Source organism: Egretta garzetta, unplaced genomic scaffold (genome assembly GCF_000687185.1).
Source record: "Egretta garzetta isolate BGI_Z169 unplaced genomic scaffold, ASM68718v1 scaffold178, whole genome shotgun sequence".
Lineage (NCBI taxonomy): Eukaryota > Metazoa > Chordata > Aves > Pelecaniformes > Ardeidae > Egretta > Egretta garzetta.
In genome coordinates, this window is record NW_009260506.1 from 74,296 (window position 1) to 87,386 (window position 13,091).

Below are 13,091 nucleotides of genomic sequence, written 5' to 3' on the forward strand. Positions count from 1 at the left end.
TTTAAACATTCTAGTGAACTTTAGGCCGGACTTTCAGTACGTGGGATTGTTTTGAATGTATGATAGTCTTTCAGAAGCATACATTTTCTAGAAATCATGAAATAAAATACAGTAAAAATTCTATTTCTTATTAGAATAAAGTGCTAAAGCTTCTCTTTTTAAAAGAAAAAAAAGAAGATGCATTTTCTTTTCAGAGATGAAAAAATTGTCTGGTAGCCATTTTGATATCTTTGTAAACATTTTGTGTGCATTGGCCAAGTAATGAAAAACTTGTTCTACTTGCTTTAAATGCCATAAAGAATTACGTGATTGTCTTGAAATGTCCAAAACTCTATATGTAATTATTCTTGCTTAATGATCCTCTTAAAGAGAGAATTGTCTGGAAGAAATGATTATTTCCATATCTGACAAATTTTCTGCTAGTCTACATAGTTTGCTGGTCTATTTTTAGGTTCATAGCTTCCTGTTACTTCAGTAACTCAGTGTGGTGCTAAATAGACCACGCTGGTCTGATGCCAGGTAACTCGAAACTGTAGGTGACTCCTAAAGATAAAATGGATGGGTATGATCATGATAGCCAACGTTTTAATTGCTGATCAATGGTGTAAGGTACAATTTTTTCTTTTCTCCTTGCTAATGTTCTTGCTTAATACTTTATACTAATGTTATTAACATTTATACCAAATACTTTTACTAAAAGTTTTTAGATAAAGTTTGTCACTTCTACATGGAAGTAATTTCAGATGACCTAAGAAATAATTTTCTTTCTTCCTTAAATAATATCCAAATTGCTGAAGTCAAAAGATAAATTAAGGACTGAAGCCAGTCTGGAATTCAGGGCTTTGCTGGACCAGTTTGTTAAAAATTGGAGATTCAAGATGGGATTTCTTTGCTCCAGTTTGGAAGCAGCAGGGTTTAAAACATTAGTTGACGTCAAACTGTCCTAAGAGGCGGAATGGATTAATTGTATTTTCTGTGTTGTTTTGGATTGACCTCAGCCAAAATTGTGGTCATAACTGTAGCAACCCTCAAATCCTCCCCATTTATTTGCTGAATTTAAAATATGAAATTACTTTTGTTGGTTAATTTAAAGATATTACTAAGGCATCACCAGGTATTAAAAGTCATACAGGCAACAAACAAGTCAAAGTAAGATGACAATAGAAAATATCTCTTTCTTGAGCTTGTGGTCTTGAAATAATCCATAGATTTTAACTACTGTCCTTAAAAGCTTTGCACATTCATTTAAAGAAATGAGTGCACTGATTTATTATATTTTAAAATTTTAAAAGAAGTAACAAGAAAAAAAAGCTGACTTTTAGTGTTTTGTTTAGACTCATGGGAACCCTAAACTGATGTCTACTAAAATTTGGTCTTGCAGACAAAGCAGCAAGCTGTATGAATAGCAGAAAATACCCTTTTATAAACAAGAATAAAAAGTGTAGTTGTGCCAGGATGATTGTTTTTAATTACTTGTGAATATCTGTATATTCAGAAGATCTATTTTTCTCTTTAGCAGGATCCCTCATAATTTGTCTGCTGTTTATGGTAAAGTCTTTCTTCCATGCATCCCTCCATGTACACGCGCTCAAGAAAACTAATATTTTGTATATATAGACAGCTCTTTATTGAGGAAAGCTGCTCTTACAGGACTTTTCTTGAGATATTTGGGGTTACTTTGTTGGAAACCCATGTGATTTCCCTTTGCAATGACAGACTGTGGTCTTGGTGGTGTTGCTTTATTTGTTCTTTTCCTTGCGAAGTAGGTGTAGGCATCATTATGTAAAACTGTAGATGCTAAGAATGAGTAAGGGTATAAATCCTTGGATTTAAAAAGGATTTTGCAATAATAAAAATGGATGAGTAGCTCTGTTTTTATCTGTGTTGGTCACTGATACTGAACAGCAAATTATAGTAGGGAGCACGGTGAATTTAGCATGCTGTAATGAAATCCATGTTTGTGGTATACTGTTGCTACAGTGCTTGTGTGTGAAACTCATTTTACTATCATAAATGTCTGAAAGTCTTAGAAGTATACTGCAGTATAGGTACAGTGTTTACATTGTATTCTCTCATGGGTTGCTTGATGAATCTTAGATAGCTTTTCTGTTTTCAAATATTTCACAGATATACATTCATTCACTTAGAATCAGTCTAAAAAAAAGGAGGAGGTGATGAGCATACAGGTAACTTGAATACGTTGGCCAGACTGTATTATCGTTCCCTAGTTAAGGAACTTGTATATCTATTGCACAAATGTTTGTGTTTACCAACATGGTAAAATGTATCAGTGTAACTATGCCACTATTTTTAGGCTTTTGTCATTACCGTGGCTGAACATTCCGGGCTGAGCATTTGCTCTGTGTAATTCATCTAATATAAAGGTGATTGAAGTCCAGTTACTTTGTTCTGAGGTATGTGTAACATAGATGCGGTGGTTTATTGGTATAATAATGCTAGTAGGTCTTCCCACGTAAACAGGCCTGTAGTTTTGAGTTGTACAGATCCTTCTACACATAGTTTCTCACAATACACTGATGTTCAAGCACTTGTCCTCATTCATTCTCTAAAATACATTTTTTTTCTAGGTTCATGTGCTTATTTTTGTTTCTTCATGACCTAGAGTAATTGTAATCTATTTTTTCTTGAAGCAAATATGACAATTAGAAGTCACAGGTAATGTTGTAGTTTTTAATATATTTCATGTTAAAATACTTCTCAGTTAATACAGGAAGGAAAACACAATTGCTTTTTCTTCACATTTGTATGTCTCTGTTGCAGACTACAGTATTTGCAGTTTGTTTTTTTTTTTTTTCAAAACTCCCTCTATTTGCTCTTTCTCTTCAAACCCCAACTGTGACAGTGGCACAACTAGCAAAGCATCTTGTTTTTCATTTAAAAAGAAAAATGGATTCCATTCTCCCAGCACTGTAAAAGAAATTTTGAAAATTTTGATGGTTTAACTTGAAGTCTAACTGAAGAAAATGGAGAAGCAAGGAGCTTACATCTAGAAGCCACCTTTTTTGTTTTTAAATGAGAGAAATGTGAGTTTTAATTATGCATACTTGTAAAGGGGAAATAAAAAAACAAACCAAAAAACCCATGTTGCACAATTCAAGGTTTCACTGAACTCTCTTCACACTTCAATATTAGATGATTGGGATGATAGCGCTGTGTTTATCCCACTAGTTTTTCTTAGGCTTAATCTGTTACTGGGGAAGCTTCCTGGTAAAGCTCTGTCAACAGACCTTAGTAAAATCACATTTCATACTGGCAAAGGAGTTTCTATACAAGTTCCCTGAGTAAAGTAGGTTATGTGGGTAAATATATTTTTGCTGCTGCACTAAAGCAATTCAAACACCAAAAAAAAAAAAATCTTCTTACAAGTTTTAACAAATATAAAACATCAAGAAATATTAGATCAATCTGAGGATCATAGAGGTCACACAGTAATTCTGTGCAACTCTCTTTTTTTCCTCAAATAAGCTTTGCCTATTCAGAAGTCATGCCACGTTGGCTGTTTTTCTGCAGACTTTGTTTATTTATATCTCAGCTCTGTTGAGAGGGACCTGGGAGTCCTGGTGGACGACAAGCTGACCATGAGGCAGCAATGTGCCCTTGTTGCCAAGAAGGCCAATGGTATCCTGGGGTGTATTAAGAGGAGTGTGGCCAGCAGGTTGAGGGAGGTTATCCTCCCCCTCTACTCTGCCCTGGTGAGACCCCACCTGGAGTACTGTGTCCAGTTCTGGGCTCCCCAGTTCAAGAAAGATGAGGAACTCCTAGAAAGAGTCCAGAGGAGAGCAACTAGGATGATAAAGGGACTGGAGCACCTCCCCTACGAGGAAAGGCTGAGAGAGTTGGGCTTGTTCAGCCTGAAGAAGAGAAGACTGAGAGGGGACCTTATCAACACATACAAATATCTTAAGGGCGGAAGTCATGAGGATGGAAGCAGTCTGTTTGCAGTGGTGTCCAGTGACAGGACTAGGGGCAATGGGTGCAAACTGAAACATAAGAGGTTTCAGTTGAATATGAGGAAAAACTTCTTTACTCTAAGGGTGACGGAGCACTGGAACAGGCTGCCCAGGGAGGTTGTGGAGTCTCCTTCTCTGGAGATATTCAAGGCCCGCCTGGATGAAGTCCTGTGTAGAATGCTCTAGGAGAGCCTGCTTTAGCAGGGGGGTTGGACTAGATGATCTCCCGAGGTCCCTTCCAACCCTTGCAATTCTGTGATTCTCTGATTTGTGTGCTCAGTGATACTACTCTTTAGGATAGCTTCTACCATCTTAATATGGATGGAAGTCAATCAAGGCATGAATGTCAAACTCACTGGTCCAGAGCTCCTTGAGAGTCCATCTGAATTCCTTTATGTCAGTAGGAGCTGCACTGGTCACCTGCCAGGCTGCTGATACGGTAGCCGTTTATAATGACAGATTGCCCAGTTTGGCCAGCAATTCTGAAGATTCACATTTGAACCCCGTCTTGGATGAAGTGTATCCTGGTGCCTGATTAACACCTTGTGTGTCTGGTTTAATTCTTCCTCTGTAACTCCTTAAAATTAATTTTGCTTCTCCAGCCAGTTTGCTACAAGAAATGCTGGAAGTGCAGTATCTTCAGTGATGAAGGCCAACACGAAGAAATTTTCAGAGCTGGGGCTTTATTCTCTTTGAGTGCCCATTTTATGCCTTTGCCATGAAGAAATCCACTGTCTCCTAGCTGGCTTCCTGCTTCTGATGTGTTGTTTAAATGTCTTTTCATTATCAGTTGGAGTTTGGTGCAAGGCACGCTTGTCGTTCTTTTTTTAGTTCTGTATTTCCTGTTTACATTCAATTTACCGTGTTCTATGGGTGTTTCAGTTCTTCCCATGCAGGCAAGCTTTCCACTTTTTAAATGCTAACCTTTACCCTAAAGTATCCCCTTTAACTTTCTGATAGAGCCATATAGGGGTTTTTTGGATGTTTTTGTTCTCTGCTCCAAAAGCTGTGTAGGTGTAGCAGCTATTATCCAGAATTCACTCGAGAGCCTGCATCTTTCTGTCTCTCCCTCTCTTGCTGTTGTCATCGCGGTACAGTCATACAGTGACAGCGTGATCACTTTTCCATCTTGAGGGCTTGGGGGTGTGTGGCGATGTCCTCACATGTCACCAGAGATGTGTGAATTAATATTCCACGCTGCTTCTAAGCTGCATATTGTTTTTAAGCACAAATAACTTTACAGGAGAAGAATACCATCTTTGAGAATGTCTTTGATTTGTGTGCACAGGCATTAACTGATTAATGTTCTGACTTTTTCTTTTTCCATCTTACAACTGTTAAAGATATTTGGTTTTAATAGTTTGAACTGGAGCTACAAATGGTGTATAGAAATAAATACAATATTGTAATGTGCTAGAAATTTTAGAATGTATGTGTCGTGCAGTCTGTATGTCTGTTTAATGTGGAAAAGTGTTTTGGCAGAATTCTAAATAGTTTTGAAAATGAAATCTTCACTTGATTCATGTAGTGTAACTCCAGACTTTTAAGTTTTAACTAGCTGGGAATTGCGGTGATTGTCTTGCTTGCTCAGTCTTTTTAGTGTGCCAGTGCATGTTCGCAGTGAAAAAATCATACTGAAAACGAAGCATAAGATTTGAAAGACCCTTTTGAACTTACAGTAGATGTGTTCAAAGCCAATTAATTCAATTTTTAAGTAGTACTCCTGTTGGTCTTATAAAGATCCCCTAAACACTATGTCAAATTTGGAATTAAATTTAGAAAGTCTTCTATGTTTTAATCTATGGACATCTGGTGACTTCTAGTAAGATTTTGGTCTTTTTGTTTTCTGCTGTCTTTACTTCAGTATTTCGCTCAAATTCTGATGTATTTTCTCTGATGGCCAGGCAATAATGCTTTTTGAGGCCCATAGAAATGCTGGGCTTTGTTTGTTCCATGGATTTGTCCTTTTGTTTGATGGCTTTTATAAAATATGTCCATCATACCTAGCCGGTTACTTTTTCTTCTTCTCCTGCAAAGACTTGTGTTTTCTTTTCCTGTTCCTCTGTGTTTGAGTCTGTTTCATGACTTTGGCCTCATTCGCTAAAAACTGAGCTCAGCAAAGAAATCCAGCAAGAAATAGCACTGATTTAGTTATGGCACATAATGCTTCCTAGCTGCATTTTACAGAATTATTCACATCTTCATGTTACAAACAAAAAAGGCGTGCGAGCCTTCCTCCCCCAGCCTCCATTACGGCGTGTAAGGCGCCTATTGTCTGCACGCACACTGGGATGTCACAGATGTGTACGCTCCTCTGGGCTCTTTTCTCTCTTGCAGCTCTAATGACCGCTGCTCCTTTGATTCTTTTCTCAGGCAAATTGGCATAGGCTATACAAAAAGAAATTTAGGTCACAAATAATCTTTAAATTATTCTACTTGGGTGAGAGGAAGATTTAGCTGTGTATTTGTATATACTGGAACTTTATGGCAAAATACAGCGATATTAGTTTCATCCAACAAATACTATTCTGTCATCTCAGACATTGTTGACTTAAAAATATCACCAAAGGAGCGTGCAGTTTTAATGTGAAATAGAAGTGTGCAATTGAAAGAGTTTTAAAGCGCTTTTTTCCCCTAGAGATTAAAAGTAGGTGTGTTCACCTGCACTGTTAAAACAACTAGGAGTATTAGGAATGGCTAGTTTAAAATAAATACTTTTAATTTTGTGTATTTTAATTTCAAAATTAATATAGATATTTTTGTTCTATTTTGAGATTAGCTGCCCTCAGTATCAGATTCCCTGCACATCAGGACAGTGAATTTAGGGTTTAGCTTTAAGCATGGATGTCGCTTTCTTTGAAGTGCCTGGAAGCCCCCCTGCGTTACGACTCTTGGCTCGGTACACTGAGGTGCTGTAGTAGGCGAGTTGCATTTGCTTGTGGACCGTATTAGTTGCACAGGTACACAGACACATAGAATTCTATGATTCTGTGGTTGAGTTGAGCAGGCAGTAGCGGTGATCTACTCATTAAGAGTGATTTTTCTGTAAGCAAACAAATTCCTTTTTTACATGCCCCTCAGGTATGCTATTCGGGTGTAGAAAAAGCAGTGTTTACAGAAACAGGAAACTTTTGTGCTTTGGATTACATCTCTGACCTGTCTTGTACCAACATCCTTTTATGGTTGGCTCTACTTTATGTTCCAGTTAAAACTAGTGTTGTCTTTAGAGTATAGAGCAGGTCACACTCTTCATCACTTCTGTGGGCTGAGTTTTGTCTGTTGTCTAGATCTATTTTTAAGTTAAGAGCGCTCAAAAGGTAAAAACTCCACAGATACAGCATCCTTTCTAGTTGCTTTACAGGATGCTGTGATTAAATCTAAACGTGTTAGTTAAGGTATTTAAGCTGCTTCTCGTTGTTTGTCTTTGTTTTGTGATAACAGAATACTGTTCCTTCAAATAGGTGTGCCCTTCAAAGTGCTATTTCACCTGGCTGCAAGTTCATTACAGCAGGCCGCACAATTTAGGACATGCTTTTTTTAAGAGGGTAAGCAATGCTTCTGTCCAGTACCGGGGGTTAGGTAGTGTCGGATGGTATGTTTTGTAGAGCAGGCTTTTGAGTATTTAGGAAGAGGGACAGAAATTACTGAGAGCATGTTTTGGGTGGCTTGTATCCCTGCTCATCTGCTGTGAATGCAGAGCATGACTAGCATGGCTTATTTCTCTCTATTAATTTGTCTGTGGGTAACTCTGCTACTAATACCAAAATCTGTCTTTGAAGCATCATAAAGACTGGAACCAAAATATTTCATTAAGCATTATTTTATGTTGTTTTCTTGGTATTTGTGCTGTGGAAGTCTTGAGAGATTGTAGTTTTTCCAAGGTTAATATCGGAAACTAATTTGTTAATTGTGTAACAAATTGTGTTCTTATAGATGCAGAAGAAAAGATTGTTGTCTAGACACTAAAACATTCTTGAAACCGCAGCACTGTATTGCATACTTTGTAGACCTAATTTTGTGTCGTTCATAAAAGTGAAAGGTTTGCTTTTTAGTCGTCAGAATCAAAGAGCCTCTTTCTATTGATGGCCAGGACATTCCAGTAAATTCTGAAGTTGATCTGATGTATTTAATGTTTAAGTGTTTTCACTTCAGAGGTCTTTATGCTATGTGTAAGAACTTGCCTCACTTGGTCAGCTTGTAGCATCCACCCAGCAAAAGGATAGTTTTGTTACAGGTCTGCCGTATCTGACAGGAGACTCTACTCATAAAGCACAGAAACAGTTATATTTTACTGTTCTCCAGTACTTTCACAAAGGCAAAATATGACAGAGCTGTGTAGAAATACTCACAAGCATCAGGGCCGTTCTTTTCAAGGTTTTGCCATTTCCAGCTGTTGATAAACTTTTGTGCTGCTTAATAATTTGTGATTATTCAAGTGCTAGGAAATGGCAGATGAAGTGAACAGGCTGATAGGCTAAATGTATGGTGGGATGATTAATGACAGTGCTGTTTAAGGCACAGGAGCTTCAACTAGATCACATCTGATCTCCTGAGATAAACAGTTGCCCAAAGTAGAACAGGGGGAACAAAATTCTGATGAGATCATTGCAAAAATTCTAGATTGCATACAGCTTTTAATTTGGAGACTTGCTTTTTAATTGAGAGGCCTGCTTTTTAAATATGCAAATATAAAAAGAATAGTTAGAATGTTTTTTTCAGCTGTGCAATTCTAATTAAAAAAATATTTTTGCTCTGCAACCTGACATCTGAAAGTGTTTACTTCTTCAAATAAGCAGTTTCCTTAAAAGCCAAGTCTCCATACCTACTGAATTGGTGAATACTTTCAATTCACATACAAGAAGATTCAAAGGCTAAATTGGAAATACTGGGGGTGAACATCTATTGCTAATTATAGCTGTAGAAAATACAACAAATTCATCTGGTTTGAATGCTTTTCTGAGTCTTATAGAAGTTCAAAAGCTGGCATTAAGCTTGGCATCTACTTGATAGAGATCATGTGTCAGAAACTGATAGTGTGTACAGTAAATGTTTCACTCTGTCAAAGCCAGTCAGTTTTTCCCTTTGTCTGAAGGCATTTTGGTTTTGTTAGAGATTGTGATCCAAATATGAAATGACTTCTGTCTCTAAATTTAGGCTTGCAATGCGACAGGCTTTTACAAGGAAATTGCTGATATTTTGCCCAATTCTTAACTGCTGCTTTGGAAAACTCTGATTTTGAACTGTTCTTATTCTAAACATGTTTTATATAAAACTGTGATCTCTGTAAAATAAATAAGATTTTGGCATGATAGGGTCCGTTTCAATTGTAACAACCCTGTAGCACTAAATGAATTAATTGTAATAATGTCTTTGTGTTCAAGTTGTCTCTCAGTAGAACTCCAGCAAGCAGTCTTTGCTTACATGAGGCACCAGTAGAGTAGAATGGCAAAACAAAAAAATTGCAGGTATATAATATATAAAAATGTATGTGACCCCATTCAGAGTCTCAGGAAGGAGAATGGACTTGCTGATGGCACGTTCAGAGCTTCAGAAAAGGGAATGGACTTGTTGATGACTTGGAGAGGGATCCTGTGTGTTTAGTGAAACAAACTCAAGTTTAGTTGATTACATTTCCTGTTTTCACCAAGAACTTGGTAAGTACTCTCTGTGTTTGAAGTGTCAGATAGGGTATAGCTACCTCAAAGAAAATGATTGCTGTTGCTACTGAAAACTTGCAGATTGAATTCTTACTAGATTGAAACTATGTGAAGTTGCTTCCTCCCTGGTAAGGGAAATGAATTCCTTAGTAATTGTTAAATTAAGGTAAGAGCTCTTGTATCTTTATCAGATCATGTAGGAAAATGTCACTCCGTTATCTTACAGGAGCTATTGTATTCTGTAAGAAAAAAACACCCTGTATTTTTGTGTGATTTTGTTCCCATAAAATATTGTTCTCCCAGTTTTATAAGTTGTGCCATGAATCCTATCTGATATCTACTGGTAGTTACTGCTTTGTGTTTGCATTTGATATGATAGTTTCTGGCAATCATCCCTTTGCCTTTATAATGGCAGTGATTAAAGGTTGTACTGAAAAGGTAGTCACATTATTGTAATGTGTAGTGGTCAAAATTGTGGAAGGATTGAAGTCATGTATTGGTAAGGCATGAAACAATCTTTCATCAGATAATATATATGCTTAAAAACAAAACATAAAAAGTTAGAAGTGATTAAAAATAAATTTAAATGTTTTCAGATTTATATGGTCAAACAAGTGACAAGTTTCGTGTTCTAAGACTCTTAGGTCATGTCCTTTTCTAATTTAGAGAGATTTTGTATTTTGGACTAATCTTTAAATAATTTAGGATTACGTCATTTCATTTGAACAAATTTTGTGAATTAATTCAAACCTAGTGGCTAATTAAGCTGATGTTGTACAGCTTGCATTCTTTTTGAGAACCTGTGGATTATGTCATGTGTCAAATGGCATGGAGTCACTTATGAACTAGGTGTATATTGAGCTGGAAAGTGTCTCTTCAGTACTGTTATCTTGGTATTCTCTTGTGAGGTCTGGCACAAGGGTATTTTGTCTTGTAAATGGAACACTTTTTATGTAAATTTTCTATTTTTTAGAATTTTATTGCTGTTAGTAATAGTAGAGAGGTTTGTGTACAGGTCAGTACAATCTCTTTCCATAGTACCCACTGTTTTTGGCAAGGATGATGGGAAGAAGTGTGTTCTGCTTTCAGAACTTCATTAAATATTAATACAAAACCTAAGCAGACCATATGTATTTCAGTCAGCTACTGACTTACCTGAGTTTCTTCTGCTGTTAAAGTGTCTGGATGTGCAGAAAAGAATGGTGGTGTTCTGTGGTTTCTTGCCAGTTACGTAGTTGTCAAGTCCCATTATAGTAGCCCAGACATCACATCTTTCTTTGTGGTATTTGAGGTAGGGATTTTTTCTTTCTCTATATGTTTATTAAATTTTAAATTATTTTTTCAAATGACTGTTTACTAACTCTTCCAGATACCTGTCTGTAAGGACTTACCTATGTTAAAACCATTGTAAAATATAGTCTAAAAACACTTGACTGGTGCCATCAGCTATGTTGAAAGCCCAAATTACCTCTTTTAGTACAGTATATTGGAAATTAGTCAAGATTAAGGGCCACCTGCAATATTTTTTGTCCTGCTGTGTTTGAGCACACTGACTCCTGTTGCCAGTGTCATGCAAATAGGAGGTGTGGCTGCATCATGCCCAACTGCATTTGACCTATAAGAGCTGAATCCTGACACGCACATCTAGCCCGGTGAGTTAGGCACCTTTGCACAGCTGGGCTGGCAGGGAAGCATCTGTTCTGAGCCCAGAACGCAGCTCACGTGCCTTTGGATCCGTGACGAGGCGCAGTGAGTGCCGTACCATGGGGCTTTGTGCAGAAGCTGGCAGGTGAGAAATTTTTACAAGTGTTCTGCAATGTTTGGTGAAGGCATAAGGAAAAGACCAGTCTTTTCCCAACAGTGAGTTTGCTGGAGCCCCCCTTTTCTCTTTCATGCATTTTGTTTGTTATAGCAGGGTCCTGTATCTATTGCTGTGACTAGCAAACAGGGACGTATAGGAAACAAATTAACAAGTAATGACATTCCAAAAATAGAGCACACGCATTATTCATCAGAGGAACAGGAGACGCACGCCGAGTGTGTTCTACCTCTGACCATCCTGTAACTGAAAGTGTCCTGTCATTTTAATACATTCAAAGTGAACAGGGCTCAAGTTAATTGTCGTGTCTGAAAAATAGCCCAGGAATGCAGAGCGCTTACTAAACACTGCAGGGGAATTGGAAAATGAAACCTGACAAGGCCTCAAAAATTATAGTCTCCCTAAACCGGAACGTATAATACAAATAGGATGTGTGCTGAGTTAAGATTATTTAACATGTTGCAACAAGGTGTGCTTCACTGGCTACCAGATTATAGATGGCATCTTTTATTGTTTTATTTTTTTATTTTTTTTTAAAACTTGGCAGCCCTGATTCAGTGAAGTCTCTGAGTCAGTTATTTATTACCTAGTAAATATTGGGGGGTGGGGAAAAAAAAAAAAAAGAGTGGAGAATGATCAGATGCATATGTTCTGGAATAGTGTTTTATTAGTTATTGTACTGATGGAAGTGCTACATTAGGATAATGATGTATCAATACAATTAACAATAGAATTTGCTGTTTGCTTCATAATGTAAGTGTAGCTGTTTTAACCTTAAAAGATAAGACTTTTTTAGTACAAAATAGTTCCAGTGCACCAAAACCTCTTTATTAACTTGGTGTACTTGAGCCTCATGGTCTGTTTCTGTAGTTTGTTACATTGTGCTTTCAGATTCACAAAGCTAGAGTTAAGGTTCAGTGGCATTTTTTATTTGCTGTGTTTTCCCCCCTCCTCCAGAGGTTTAAAAATATGTTGGTTTTATGTACTGTAGATTAAAGTGGAATATATTGTATTTAATTTCTTTTTTAAACAGGCATATTAATTACGTTTACAACATTTAAGGAGGGTTACAGATACAGTCCTTTTTATGTCTTCTTTTAAAAAGTAACCACTGTGTTTACCATATCTGGCACGTTTGACTATGAATATATATATGTATGTTTTTAACCTTAAAAACAGTGTAGCTTTAGCTCTCTGTCATATTGTTGTTGTCTGTGCTACAGGCAACAATATGGCTTGTCACTTTGCTATCCCATCCAAAAGCTAATGTAATCTTCTTTCTTTTATGTGTTTTAAAAATTGGCTCAAAAAGTGGACCATATGTACACTTAAATTTGGTAGCCAGGCTATGCTGGATGCCTGATTTCTATGTGGTGCAAATTGAGTGTCTCTGTAGCTCATTGTGAAAGTGGGGAAATCAGTCGAAGACCACTATGTTGAGCTCACTGAGATCAAAACATGCCAAACGATGTTTTTGTGTAAGCACTTGTTTTTTGGTTGAGCAGTTTTTAGGCAGGAAATAGCATGCTCACGTGTTGAACGTGGTGCTGGTGTGGGTGAGAGCTGATGGAGGAGCCGCACAGCCCCAGATGCCCGGCTTTTTAGCAGAATACTGGCTCTGAGATGGGCAATCGCTTAGTGAAT

The 13,091-nt window shown here is 37.2% G+C and overlaps 1 protein-coding gene across 6 annotated transcripts in view; it reads left to right on the forward strand.

Moving 5' to 3' along the window:
* NCOA3 (nuclear receptor coactivator 3) overlaps positions 1–13,091 on the forward strand; it is an 80,649-nt gene that overhangs the window by 34,096 nt on the left and 33,462 nt on the right. Inside the window, exon 1 of one of the 6 annotated variants that reach the window (XM_035900126.1) lies at positions 9,583–9,625. The exons of the other annotated variants lie outside the window; for them this stretch is intronic. The gene's annotated coding sequence lies outside the window, so the exon portion shown is untranslated. Of the gene's footprint in view, positions 1–9,582; positions 9,626–13,091 lie in introns of those variants that run through there. 6 annotated transcript variants of the gene reach the window in all.